A 12,002-nucleotide genomic window follows, 5' to 3' on the forward strand; every position below is an offset into this window, starting at 1 on the left:
AGAGTTTCTTCTTTCGTCATCATTCAGCAATTAGCATTAGAATATAGCAAAGTTTCATCATTATTCACAAATCTGTTTAAAACATTGGGTAGAAGAGCCTTTTTGCAACATGGCCCTGGTTGATCTCTTATACTCTGCTGCCACCTGCTGGCCATTTTTGTAATAACTACCATTGTTTTGCGTGCTCTTCAAGTCAGAGGCTGCATCAAAGCCTTCAGTATGCTCTAGCATAAAAACACATACGTATAACGTAACATACATACATATAGATCCAATTTTGGGACCATGTCAATATTTAAAATAGAACGGTTTTATACGTTTTGGGGAGTTAATAACATAAATATATTTAAACAAATAATTTTATTGTACATTTTTACATTGTATTTCCACGGGGCGCAAATGACACTGATTTGGTAGGATGACCCTTTAACAGTGTGTGTTAAATCAAGGAAAATTTAACTATAACTGTACATGCTATAAATATATGGGTTTTTGTTTATTTTATTTTATTTTTAAAATATTTTTTTACAGTGGTTGCTTAACTCTTTGACTGCCAAAAACGTTAAATAACGTTTAGTAAAATCCTATGGAGGAACGCCAAAGACGTTAAAAGACGTTCACCAGGTTTTTTTTTTTTTTTTGGAAACGGGTGGAGGAAAGCCTTGGCCAGCTGTGCTGAAAGTGTCAAGCAGATCTAGTTAGTATAATGCCTATTTTTGGCCCCTAGATGGCAGCGATGACTCTCTTTGGACAAGATTGGGTAGGCGTCAGTAGAAGATGTGAGGCGGAGCTAGAGTGTTGAGGGGACAATGGCTGAGGAAGCCATAATGGCGACCGGTTGCAAGCAGCTTACGCTTGATCGTTTTTTTTAAACAAGAGAAGCATCAACCAGTGCTAAAGAGCACATTGATGACGACGATGATGATGACGATGGTGACTCCGAGGTTGACGCCGAAGTTGGAAGCGTTGACGCGGCGGCTATGATCACGTCATAAAGCCTCACCGGCTAGCGATGCTAACGCCGGAAAACGCGGAGCACAACCGAGCACTTCTGCTCAGGCGGACGTTCAATCGGACGACGAAGAGTGCCCCGAGTCCAATGCATATTCATCGGAGGAGTGGGTACAGTCTGATCACGGAGAAGACACTGGTTATGGACTACGATGCCACCATGAATGGAGCGGATAAGATGGATCAACCACCCGGTATAGGAACTGAAGGACAATGAGGAAGCCAGACGTAACACCACCGTAATGTCACCGTATCATGATCTTGAGAGTAGACTTGATGGCAACATGGCCAAACACACACTGCAGTATATACTTGCCATTCCCCGGAAAAAAAAGCCGGCAAGAAAGTGTATCGTCTGCACGCGAAGGAGCCATTGCAGTGAAACTAATCTGTTGTGCAAATCCTGCTGCGTCTCCTTGCACGCAGGGGAGTGTTACAAAAAGAAAAACTGTATTTGAAACATCCACATAGTTGTAAATAGTACCACGGTTGCACACATTTGTAAATAGTTTGCCAAATTGTTTTGTCAAATTGTTACACTGTTGAATGTAAATAAACATATTTTGCTATCAAAAAACACTTTTTCATTGTTGGTGGTAGTGTTTTACAGAAGTAAAGCACTGTTTAGGTGTTTGTGGCATCATTCATGGAAAAAAAAAAGGTGTCAAATTCACTAGAGTGCATGAAATAATATCGTTTCACAAATAGCTTGATTTCTCAGTTTTTTGTTTCAAAACAGAGCATTTGGGTGAAACTAACCATTTTCTATCCATGTTCAATCTTTCATTTGGTAGTATGTGTGTTTCCATAGTCCAAACACAAAATTTTCTGTGGACCTTGAAAGATCAGTCAAAATGCTTAAATCGGCTGGCACTGACAGCATCCCTTTTCTGAAAACGTCTGGCAGTCAAAGAGTGAAACAATTCAAGTTCACAAGCTCCCATGGAAAAACGCACCTGTTACTCTTTGAGGGCTCAGACGGGAATCTCCAAACGGAAGAACAATTATACATTATGAAACATAAAGAACAGAAGTCAAGCAGCCTACCTGCAATGAAGAAAAAAATAATCCATGCATGTTTAAATGCCAGAAATGATATTAATACATTTAGATGTGTAGTTCATAATTTGATATAGACAATAAATTATTATGAGGTCAGGATATTCTTGGCGCAGGCAGGTCAACCATGACGTGGAATGTGTGAACACGTGTGCATGGAAAATGTACAGCATGCAAGCGTTAAAGACGACATGTGTTTGCTTATGTCATTTCTTGGATCCCTCTCGTGTTCCGATTAGAGCTGTTAAAATTAATCGACAAGTAATCATTTATCAAATTGACCGGCAACTAGTTTAATAATTGAGTAATCGTTTGGAGCTTTTTTTTTTTTTTTTTTTTTTGAAAATCGTCCAAATCCTCTGATTTCAGCATATCAACAGTAATTGTTGACAGATTTCTGTCATCCTTCATGAAAGAAGACTGATTATCTTCTGTGTTTACTGATTGGAAAACAATGACTGAACCGGTAACATAGTACAACATCAATCCCCCTTTTCTTTTAATCACTAGCCTATATGAAGTACAAAATAACCACAAATCACTGGTTAATAAACAGTAAGGGGAAAAATGCTTTGGTACATACACTTTAACTCATTCACTGCCATTGACGGCTATAGACGTCAAAAAATCATTTGAACTATCTTTTTAAACTTTTGTTAACAAGAGTATGAAAACCTAGAAAAAAAATGATTGTATATTTCGACCAGATATTAAATTTGTGAGTTAACTAGTGAAGTCATGCGATTAATTACGAGTACTAATATTTACTCATTCACTGCCGTTGACAGCTATAAGCGTCAAAAATCCATTTGAACTATTTCTATTAGTTTAACATTTTTTCTACTTTTGTTGAAAATCTAGAACTTTTTAAAAAATATATATATTTTCTTTTTCTTTTTTAAAGAAAAGATAATTAAAAATTAGGGGCGTCAGGCGATTCAATTATTAAAAAAAATAGGGGTGACAGGCGATTAAAATGTGTAATTGTAATTAATCGCATGACTTCAATAGTTAACTCACGATTAATCACAAATTTTATATGTGTTCGAAATGTACAATAATTTTCTTCTAGGTTTTCATACTCTTGTTAACAAAAGTGAAAAAAAGTTAAACTAATAGAAATAGTTCAAATTAATTTTTGACGTCAATAGCCGTCAATGGCAGTGAATGAGTTAATTGCCTGACGACCCTAATTTTTCTTTTTTTCAAATCTTTTTTTTAAAGAATAAAAGATAAAAAATTAGGGGCATCAGGTGATTAATTTTTATTTTTATTGTAATTAATCACATCCCTTCACTAATTAACTCACGTTTAATCACAAATTTGATATCTGTTCTAAATAAACACTAAAAAAAATTCTAGGTTCTCTTACTCTTGTTAACAAAAGTAGAAAAAAACTAATAAACTATAAACTAATAGAAATAGTTCAAATGAATTTATGGCAGCGAATGAGTTAATGCAAAATTAAAATGAATCAGACTAGTCGATTAATCCATTGAATAATCGATAGATTAAGCGATTCTAAAAATAATCGATAGTGACAACGCTAGCTCCAATTACAACGCGACTCAACGTAAACACAGTCCTGCTCACAAAGACTCTGCAGTAACTCTCGATTCATATTCAAAAGCCACAAAGTTCATCTGTGCCTGCTGTTTGAAAGAAAAGACGGGCGCGGCTGTCGCCGATTCCAAGTCCTCATGCCTGACGCTTATTGTACCGAGGATGGAAGCGTGGATGAGTGTGTGGGGCTTTTGTTTTATTTGTTTTGTCGGCATGACAAAAGATGATTAGACTGCGAGGCAGGGCTGCTTGAGGACAGGAGGCCATTCAAGTGCATTTCCAAGGGCAGAGGCAAAACAAACAGGAGATGGATGTCGAACCGAGGGCCCTTCAGCGCCTACTCAGCCAGTCCACCTTGCATATTTACCCACTTCCTGGCTTTTCAAGCCATCTGTCGATGGTGAGACACCGGGCCACATTCGGAGCTTTCTTTTTCATGCTTCTAATTAGCTGGCATTGGATTATACAGTAATCCTTTGTGTTTTATGACAGCGCCGCGTGTATCACGAGACAAAATGGGATTTGCTTTCGCCACGCTGACGTCATCGCTTCTCTGAAAGATCAACTGCAAAGAATGTTCAAACTCAAAACTGGTTCTACGTGTATTTTCTTACATAGTCATATTAACTCATTTACTGCCATTGACAGCTATAGTCGTCAAAAATTCATTTGAACTATTTATATTAGTTTAACATTTATTTTCCATTTTTGTTAACAAGAGTATGAAAAGCTAGATATTTTTTTTTACATTTAGAACAGATATAAAATTTGTGATTAATCATGAGTTAACTAGTGAAGTCATGCGATTAATTACGATTAAAAATTGTAATTGCCTGATTCCCCTAAATTTTAATAATCTTTTGTATATATATATATATATATTTTTAATTTTTAATAATCTTAATCTTTTTTTTAAAGAAAAGATTATAAAAAAATTAGGGGCGTCAGGCAATTACAATTTTTAATCATAATTAATTGCATGACTTCACTAGTTAACTCACGATTAATTACAAATTTTATATCTGTTCTAATACAAAAAAAATTAAAATCTAGGTTTTCATACTCTTGTTACCAAAAGTGGGAAAAAATGTTCAATTACTAGAAATAGTTCAAATAAATTTTTGACGTCTATAGCCGTCAATGGCAGTGAATGAGTTAATAACACAATATTTATTTAACGACAGCTAACATACGTTTATTTTCAGAGGTGGCAAAAATATTCACACAGTCCTTATGTACAGCTGCAAAAAAAAGACACGTAAAAAGAAAAGTACAGCCTGAAATGCACTTTATGATGTCAGCTGTTTAAATGTTGTTATGTTTGGGGGGGGGTGAGGACCCAAATGCAGGATTCAGGGAGGCGAGGCCGGCTTTATTTCCAAAACAACAACCAAAAGGCAAACGAGGAACGTGGAAAAACTTCTTAATTAACAAAAGACCAAAGCGTAGGTGCAAAGTAATTCAACCAGTAATTCATTCATGACGTATGCGGCAATTCTCGCGTGACTGCGCGTGAACCGTCAGTCTGTCAACAACAATGGCGGATAGTCGTGTCGTAGTGGTTCCGCGCAGCCTCCTTAGCTTGATAAGCTTAGCTAAAATATTTAGCTTTTTTATTCCCACGTTCAACAAGCGGTGTTGTACTTAAATCACCCGCCATTGTCACTTCTCCTGTGTTCGTCTTTTTCATGTTTGTTTTGTAGATTTCAATAAAGTTAGGGGGGGAAAAAAAGTGTTTGTCTTCTTCGCTGATTCTTCTTCGACGCTTTCCGTTAACTCCCCGTGGCTGCGCTACAGCGCCACTCCAGACTTGGGATGGACATTACAGCCGTTAAACGTCCTCGGCGTCTTCTTTTGGACGCACGCAAGTCTTGAAATGTTTCCGTGTGTACGAGATTTGTTGGAGGAACGTCTGGGCGGGGCCTAAATAAGAGTAAACTAACGAGACAATGACAAACACCTGGACGGGACACAAGGGGTAGAGGGTGCTGATTGGAAGACACAAGGGGACCGGTATAATGAGCATAACAAGGAAACACGAAAATAAAAACCAAACAAATGCTTTCTGATGCGTATCAATATAAATGATATCATTACTGACCATCACATCTGATACCTGCCAGTTGAATGGCCACATTATGTGTTTGTTGTGATTCTGCTGATGGATGGCTCTTTCACGCGCGCGCGCGTGTGTGTGTACATTTGCAGGGGCGGATTTAAGAAATTTGGGGCCCCAGGCAAAGGTAGGCATGGGGCCCTTTCAAATGAGAAGACAGATACATATATTTCAAATAGGGATGTTCAATAACTTTTTTTTTTTCAGACCGATACTCAACTGTTGAGTAGTCACAGATACTGATACCAGATACTGATACCACTAGTACATAAAAAATCCCTCCCCAAAAAATCATTTTAAAGGCAGACCTATAAATCCCAATATAGTACTTTTCCCTTAAAATTGCATGACATCATTTTGTAACTCTCACAGAACATCGGTGTCTCATTGTGAAACAAACACGCTGTATCCCACTGGGTTGTTCCATGGCGCAACAATGGGGCGCTCTAAAGTGGCCACAACGCACACTTTTTTTTTCAGACTTTTTAAACATAATTTTCCTCCCTCCCCACTCTTCCTCCTCTCTGTGACATGCGCGCACTCACGACCAACAATGAGGCGCTCTAAAACAGCTATGCCAGCAGGCTAGCCGAAGGGAAAATATAATCATGCCTGGGGCGTGTAGGCATAGCGAGCTAGCTAGTTTGCTAATACAAATGTAGGTGCTCATTTTCTTATATAATTGGGGAGGGGTGATCAACAGGTATTGCATCATCATTTTTGCTGTATTAAAAATCACCAATCATTAGTCAGAAAAAAAAAGTCCACCCTGCTGACTCGATATAAATGCTTGACATTTCCGGAAGTTCTCACAGTTGTGAAAAAATGTGAAACAGCGTATTGAGTTGCCTTCGCAAATGATTTACTGAAGGAAGTGTTTTTCTCACGCAAGCTTGCGTTTGGACGACTTCTCGAATTTCACATGTAAAATGTTCAATGTTGCCTCCAGCCGAGTCAATGCAGATGATTGCGAGATGAACAGCAAACTTGTTTGCTTTAAGATGGATTTATTCCGGGGCCTGCTGACCTACTTGCAACAAGTTGTGTTGCTGACTTGCTAACGTAACGCAGCTCGCTCAAGATGTGGAGCAGCAACCAAAACCTTGAAAGTTACATTGAATCCGACGGTTTGTCATTAGCGAGTGACACGCCTCATAATCCTGACACCAGGTTAACGTAACGACCACAAGAATTCAAAAGTGACCAATTTTCAAGTTCAAGTTTTTTCCGTAACTACGTGTGTGTCTCAAATCATCATTCGTGTTGAAATCAATGGAGATGCTATTTATTAGGGGTGTGCCCAAAAAATCGATTCTTATAAGAATCGTGATTCTCATTTAGTACGATTCAGAATCGATTTTAAATGTCCCAAAAACAATTTTATTTAAATTATTTTATACCGTCTTGCCTTTTTCTGTGTGTGCCTTTATTTGGAGCACTGTTCATGTTGTACCCAATTTGGCCACTTATTAGAGAGTAGAAGGAAAAAGTCACGATCAAATTATTCCAATAAAAGTAGTTTTTTTTGCAGTGTGGAGCCGTTCTTTTGAGTGATAAAAGTGCCGCGAGTAGCGCGCTAATTAGCATTAGCGAGTCAGACTGGAGTAGATCATTACAATTCCTTGCACATCCATAGATTGAAGCAAAAATCATTGTCAATCAAATCATTTTGAATCAAAAATCGCTCTTAATCGAAAATCGATTCTGAATCCAATCGCAGGCCCAAAAATCTGAATCGAATCGAATCGTGAGACATTCAAAGATCCCCACCCCTACTATTTATCTGTTCTAGCCTCTCAATAACAAATCTCACAAATGTTTCCAATATTTTTCGTTTCATGGGGGAAAGTAGCACTCTATTTTATTGTACTTTTTAAAATAATACGCTGTTGATATAATGAAATATAATATATATATATATAATAAATAAGCATTTTTTGCTTCAATTCAATGGATATTGTGCTGCTTCTTCTGTTGTGTTTATGTGTCACTCTGCCACCTGAGGGCAGCACATCAATGTCATTGCACGACTGCTATTATTTAGCCCTCTATGGCGTTTTGCATTGTTTGCTAGCATTAAGCTAAATTGACTTACCGCTGGACCCCTGTTCGGCCTAGAGTTTCTTGATATCCGTTTCCATGGAAACCGGCTCATGTTTGATCACTAGACGAGAGCGCAGAGAGAGTGAGAAGCAATATTTCTTCTCCCCTTTGGCACAAATAAACCAGTTCATCAAGTTGATCTACTTTTTCCCAGGCGAAAAGCAGCCAACGCACACTGTTTGCACTGTGCAAATATAACGCATGAACCACATGCGCATTTGTTGTAACCTACTTTTGTCCATCGCAACATATCGGACAGACTTGTCTTTGTTTGGATATAACACCACCAAAACGCGACCACAAAAAAATAAAATAATACATGAATTGTGCAGCCAGTGTCAGCAGAGTTACTTCTACAAAGTAATATGAGTTCCTGTTATTCAAAGTACTGAGTCATATTCTAATATTGCTGTGTCTGAATTGTTAAGTGTTGCACTACTTCTGTCCTACTTTGGAATTATATTATATTCTGCAAAACAAACAAAAGCAACAAGTACGGCATTTAAATCATTCACTCGCAGCCATTTTCACTAAAGCAACCGCTTTGCCGCTGACTGTTTTACTGGATTTTGACTGATTCTGCTGCCACCTACTGGCCGTTTTTGTTGTTGTTGTTGTTGTAATAACTACCATTGCTTTAAGTGACCTCTTCAGGTCAGAGGCTGTATCAAAGCCTTTTGTATGCTCTAGCACAGTGGTGCTCAAGATGGGTCCTCGAGAGCCCCTATCCAGCCTGTTTTCCATGTTTCCCTACTGCAGCACAGCTGAATCTAATGATCAGCTCATCAGCAAGCTTTGCAGAAGCCTGATCAGGAATCAGGCGTGTTAGTGGAGGTAAACATGGAAAACAGGGTGGATAGGGGCTCTCGAGAACCGAATTTGAGCACCTCTGCTCTAGCATAAAAAAAAACATATATATACGTTTTTGGGACCAAGGTGTTATTTAAAATATAATTTTTAAAATATGTTTTTGGGAACAAATGAGTTAATATATAGTTGGCCTTTGAGAGGATGAAAACACCACAAAAAAAAAACCAGACAACAAATGAAATGTGTTTTTCCATTGAATGTGTGTATCCAAAATCTAACTATTTTTCAACCAGTATTAAAAATCCAAATATTTCTCCCTGATTGCCTTGACAGTCTTCCATTTTTAAAAATTTTTATTGAAGAAAAAGCTCTGTATTGTTCACTCGGGAATCTTACCGATTCGACATGTCATCATCATTGCTCTCTCTTTTTTTTCTTCTCTTTTTCTCTTTTTCTTGACTTCCAGATGACGTTTTCTGTCCTAAAATTTGATTCTACTCTGTCCAGTAACAGTGACACTGAAGGAAGGTGGAACTTTGTCAAATAGGTTTCTATTTGATATTATACATTTTGGAACAAAAAGTGCAATCGTTTAAATAATGTATTTGTGTTATTTTTGTTTGTCTTTACTGCATGGCTGATTTTTATTCCTTGTGCAGCACTTTTGTATGCAGCGATGGTGGTTGTCCTATAGTTGTTGAGTACAGAGTGCGCTGAAGGTTACTGAGAAAAGTTATCCTTCACTCGGAGTGCACAAATAGCAAAGTGTGATGAAACAGTTTATTAAGAAGATCTCACACACCCCATGAGGTCAGAGCAAGAAACAATCGGATAAAGTTTATGACCTTGTGACACTTTGGAGTCTCGTACTTTTCACTGTTTGGACAGGAGGTCTTATGTACACTGAGTGTTTGACCGAGGGCCTCGTTCTAATGAAAATGTCCTGGATTGGCTCATGTATTCGGGTAGACGCGCCCTGGCTGAGTCAATTGGCAGGAATGCTGAGAAACCTAAGCGGCAAATGAGATTTTGATGTTATTCTCTAGAAAAAAGCTGGACTGAAGCTTTCCTTTTTCAAACTTTGAGTATCTTGGCAACAAAGGATACGTCATGTTGTGCGCGTGCGAGAATGTGTGCGTGCGTGTGTGTGTATTTTGGAAGTGCTGTTAACATCTATTTCACTTTTATTAAGTCACATTTCTCAAATATTGGCGCCCTCTAGTGGTATGCAAGGCCGTTCCAGTAGTTTGAAGTTTTTTAGTTTTTTTTTACTCCAGTACATTACATTTGTCAAGTACAGCTCAGTTTTATTTAATACTACTATAATAGTACTTTTGCACGTACAGACAGTGGACCCCCGCCCACTATTTGTGGGGGATTGGGACCTGGCTGGCTCGTGAATAGAGAAAATCCACGTATACAGTAGTTGACGCTCATAGAAACGCTTTGGAAAATAAAATACAAATAAAAAATGACCCCCAAAGTTCTATTTAAAAAAAAAAAAAAGAAGCTGATAAACCATGTGGATTTTTATTTACAAAAACGGGGGAATGGGGAAAAAACAAGCAAAAATAAAATAAAATAAATATTGAAAAAAAATCTGCGGGATTCATATGTGGGGTCCACTGTAATCTTATGGAACTGTTCGCTTTCAAACGTTTGTTTGGATTAACTTTATTTAATTATTACTGAAGTACAGTTTTTTTTAATTGACCTATAATTAAGTGCAGTGTTAATGTCCAATGTGCAGAATGTTACAGTCACTTAATAATTTTAAATTTACTTTTTAGGAAAAAAACAGGTTGAATTTTTGATAAACACTTGGGTGTACTCTGATTTGATATGCAAACATAATATTCAATTTCTGGGTTTAAATTAATATCAATTGCACCAACACTTTGGACATCTGGGTAGAGAAGATGCGCTCGATTTGCATAGCAAACTATACAGGAATTAAATCAATATAATGTATTTGCATTTTGTTACATTATACCTACTGTACTTTGTGGGAACAAATTAAATCGTTTTTTTTTTCCGTCCGCATAACGTCTGTGTTTTCATATGTATGCTCCTCGCCATGAAAGGTAAATACTGATTGGAGTGAAAATCAAAGCCACCATTTTCCCATGATCTGTTATTTCTAGTCGCATAATTGGTGAAGATAGAATGAGTGAGTTTGACTTCCTGATGACCCGCACAATGGAAAGCAGTCATGCATCACCGTCGTCGGGCTGGGCAGCAAAACAATCTTAATTCAATTGTACATGCGGAATATTTGCGCAATGCCGTGAGAGTCCTGACATACTCAACATTCCGTGTTCCACGCGTTTGCAGCGTAAGACAGCTGAGGTGTCGAGCATTGAATAGTGCAATAGTTATTCCGTGGAGCAGCTTTGGCGCCATGACAATTTTCACGAGTAGATTTTTCTGTATTATCATCCCATTCATTCATTGTTTTCCTTGTTTGAATACTTATTTGCATTTTATACATGTTGCTGACAAACCATTAGTTCAACTGATTCATTGGTGCCTGAGAGAAATTTCTGAATCTGAATTATACCAAACCACCTTCATGGGGTTTAAGTATGGATACTGTGCCTTTTTGTGCAATTCTAAAATGTAATTATTTCCTTATCTCTTTTATTTTTTAACATGTGGCAACTCATTTTACAAGTTCAATCATTGGACTTGGAAAAAATGGGGCGTACTAAAACTTGTGACTGGTGTTGTATCTTTAGGATTGGATTGGTTTTATTGTGTTAAATTGAAGAATGGAAAAGTGGTCCATGCATCCTGGAAGAAAAAAATTGCCCTGACAACTCAGCTGTGTGGTATGTGTGCACAGCGCCCTCTATTGTCCGAGAGGAGCAATTCCTGCTGAGTGGTTTAAGGACACATCTCAATGCATCGTGGACGGTGTCAGTTGTTTACATCGTGGAGTAAATCCTACACAAGCAGCACTCCTGTCATGCTTGCTGGTGGAAACTCGGCTTCAACAGATGACAGCGGTTATTTCAAGGTCACCCCACATCAGGCTTGGGGAGTAACGGAAAACATGTACCGCCGTTCCGTAATCAGATTGCATTTTTTTTTAAAACTGTATTCCATAACAGTTACAGGAAAAAACTTAATCAGATTACAGGTACATTTATTAAAGAGGGGGATTACAATTTCTACAGAGAGAGAGAGAGAGAGAGAGGAGAGAGAGAGAGAGAGAGAGAGATGGACGGACGGACGGACCATTGCTACATGTCGGGGAGGTGGGAACGAACGAACGAACGAACGAACTGACTAGTCATGTCCTCCACACGCGGGTAGTTTGAAAAAGCTTCGCGGACGG

The 12,002-nt window shown here is 38.1% G+C and overlaps 1 protein-coding gene across 4 annotated transcripts in view; it reads left to right on the top strand.

The window, feature by feature from the left end:
• The window catches only part of rap1gapa (RAP1 GTPase activating protein a), a 75,508-nt gene that overhangs the window by 12,253 nt on the left and 51,253 nt on the right, over positions 1 to 12,002 (top strand). The gene's annotated exons all lie outside the window — the stretch shown is intronic.

Source organism: Vanacampus margaritifer, chromosome 1 (assembly GCF_051991255.1).
Source record: "Vanacampus margaritifer isolate UIUO_Vmar chromosome 1, RoL_Vmar_1.0, whole genome shotgun sequence".
In the NCBI taxonomy this organism is placed as follows: domain Eukaryota; kingdom Metazoa; phylum Chordata; class Actinopteri; order Syngnathiformes; family Syngnathidae; genus Vanacampus; species Vanacampus margaritifer.